Source organism: Ursus arctos, unplaced genomic scaffold, assembly GCF_023065955.2.
Source record: "Ursus arctos isolate Adak ecotype North America unplaced genomic scaffold, UrsArc2.0 scaffold_112, whole genome shotgun sequence".
Taxonomy (NCBI): domain Eukaryota; kingdom Metazoa; phylum Chordata; class Mammalia; order Carnivora; family Ursidae; genus Ursus; species Ursus arctos.
In genome coordinates, this window is record NW_026622778.1 from 92501 (window position 1) to 95621 (window position 3121).

Here is a 3121-nt window from a genome sequence, read left to right on the forward strand (position 1 = left end):
GAGCAGCGCGGCGTCGGGACGGCCCTCCCCATGGCAGGGAGAGCCGCTCACCACACGAAGCCAAGAAAGGCAAGCGAGAGTGTCCGCTGCGTCAGAGGACCCCGGTCCCACGGACACCAGGAGGCCGAACGTGGGAGGGCGGGGTCGGGCCGGAGTCCACACCCCCCCCCGCGCCCTCCCCGCACCGCCACAGCAGGCGGAGGAGGAGGAGGAGCGCGAAGGGCCCGCGGGCAGAACGAGAAGAGCGGTCCCATTCGCCATGAATGTCCGTCCCTCGTCTGACGCGGCTTAGGCCCGGCCCGGGAGAGCACGAGATCACCACATCGATCGGCAGAATGTGCCCAGGGAGGTCCCGAGGGGGGGAAAGCCCGGCGAGGACAGCAACCAGAGGGACCTGCTTTCAGCCTCGCCAGCACCCCTCGACCCCAGGGCGAGAGCAGCCGGACAACCCAAGGAAGGAGGACGCCTGACACGTGGCACGGAGCCTTGCGGGACAAGGGTTGTCACGACCGCAGCCAGGTGCCCGCAGTGGGGAGCGCACGGGGTAAAGCACCCACGCCGCCTGCCCACACCGCCCTCGGGTGCTGGAGACCGGAGGCGGCACCACGGCCTGGACCATCTGGAGGCACCCGAGCCGGCGCACAGGCCCACGCGGACGGCTCAAGTAAGCGAGGGCACAGCCGGGCTTGGCACCATGGTCAAGCCCAGAGGTCCCCCCCGCCCCGCACACGCCCAGAGGTCCCCATCTCTAAGGCGACAGTCGCCAAAGCACAGCGTGTCAGCACCTACCTGGCAACAAAAAGTGCTCATTTCAGGTGACAAAATCACCACGCCGACTGCCGGGGCCTAGACACAAGTCACCGGGACCTCCTGGGACCGTAGCCAGGCCACCGGCCCCAAGCACCGTTCCATCAGCCCCGGCCCCTGGAGCCCCCAGGGCCATCTGGTCGACCCCGGGAGCGTGGCGGCAGCCGGGACCGACGGGGGACTCGCGGGAGGTGGAGCGGGCCGGGTAGGCCCTCCCCCAGTCCGCCTGTCGTCCCCACGTCAGGACTTAGAAAAATCACCAAAGTCCTGCGGAGGCACCTGTGGACGCCCTGCTCCCCGGCCCTCAGGACGGCCCCACGCCTGTCCCATGCCGGCCCCATGCCGGTCCCCGACTCCCAGTTGGGACTGGGGGGGGGAGGGGGCGATACCACGGAGGCGTCCCCGACGGCCGGACCGCAATGGGAATCGCGGCCGGGCCCCTGGGGCGCCATATCCGTGCCTCCCCTCGCGACCCGATCCGGTCCGGTCCGTTCCGGTCCCCTCCGGTCCCCACCTCCGCAGCGGGCCTCGGAAAGCTTGGTAAGAAAATCGGGTCAGACGACCGGAACCCCACGCGTGCCCCGTGGCCGGGCCCGTCACGCCATCCACGGGCTTCCTCTCAAGGCTCGAGCGCGACACGGGAGAAAACCGCGCGACACGGAAGGCCCGACGACCGACCGGAGCCACCGGCCGGATGGCGTCCGGGCGCCGGACACACCCGCTCCCATTCCCCCACGGGCCGAGGAGGGGACACCGGTGGGTGCTGGTCGACCCGTCCAGGCGACCCCCACACCCTTCTCAGGGAGCGAGGCGGTGGCGGCGTCACACCCTCACAAGCCTGGAGGTTCAATCTCCCGCGAGCCGATCGCGCGCCGACACCCCAGAGAGAGCGGGACAATCACGCTAGTGTCACCGGCTTCCTGGAACTCCGGCTTGGGGACCGCAGCCAAATGCCATCCCTTACGGACATCGGCGACGCTCTGGCAGGGTGACGCTATATAAAAGCGGCCGCCAGGTGGCGCCCGACAACCGGCGCAAAGGACACCGAGACAGATCCAGATCGCGGGCCCGTGAAGGCGCACAGCCGGCCGCCCGGCCACCCGATCTTGTCCCGGCCCCACCTCGGAGGGGCGGGCAGAGGGTGTGGGGCGCGCGGACCCGGGGCGTCGGCCTCGGGAGCCCCCGACCAGCGCGGCACGGCTGCAGCACCCCAGGGCAGACCGGGAAAACGTGTCTGGGCCGCTCCAGCCGGAAAGGGAGCCGGCTGGCCACGGGACACGCGCGTACGCATGCGCTCACGCCCACGCACGCACGCCCACGCACGCACGCACGACCCCGCCGGAAGCGGACGTGGGCGGAAAATTCCCCAAAGGGGCGCGCGTGGGTGGCTCAGTCGCTAAGCGTCTGCCTTCAGCTCGGGTCACGATCCCAGGGTCCTGGTTTCCAGCTCCCCGTCGGGCTCCCTGCTCACCGGGAAGCCTACTTCTCCCTCTCCCGCTCCCCCTGCTTGTGTTCCCTCTCTCGCTGTCTGTCTGTCTGCCTGTCTGCCTGTCTGCCTGCCTGTCTGTCTGTCTGTCTCTCTCTCTCTCTCTCTCTCTCTCTCTCTCTGTGAAATAAATAAATAAAATCTTAAAAAAATAAAATAAAATTCCCCGCAGACACCGGCAGGCCCCAGAGGCCCGGCCGGCATTACGCGGGCTTCCCACAGCGGCACACGGGCGGTGCCCTGGGCCTCTGGGAGGACTTAAGACAAATTTCGGGGGGCAGGCAGGGAACGGAAAACAGAGACCGTGTGAGTACTCCTAGAACAACAACGGTTGAACCATTTTTCTTCTATCATTTCAAGGGGAGGAAGTCTCTCTCAAGCATACGAAGAAAGCTCAGGAGGGCAGAAAGGGGGTGATTGACACACGCCCCCAGAAAGGTGCACACTGAATCCCTCTCTGCGTGTACCACGATGACATCCAAGGACAACAAACAGGCATGGGGGAACATCCGTGCAAAGGCAGGTGTGGCGATAAGAATATCGGTTTCCCCCGAAACCGCCTGGGTGGCTCAGTCGTTGAGCGTCTGCCTTCGGCTCAGGGCATGATCCGGGCGTTCTGGGATTGAGCCCCGCATCAGGCTCCTCCGATGGCAGCCTGCTTCTTCCTCTCCCACTCCCCCTGCTTGTGTTCCCTCCCTCTCTCACTGGCTGTCTCTCTCTCTCTGTCAAATAAATAAATCAACCAGTATTTAAATATATATATATATATAATATTATATATTAATATATTTATATTTAACGTTTTTATTAAATACATTTAATATGTTT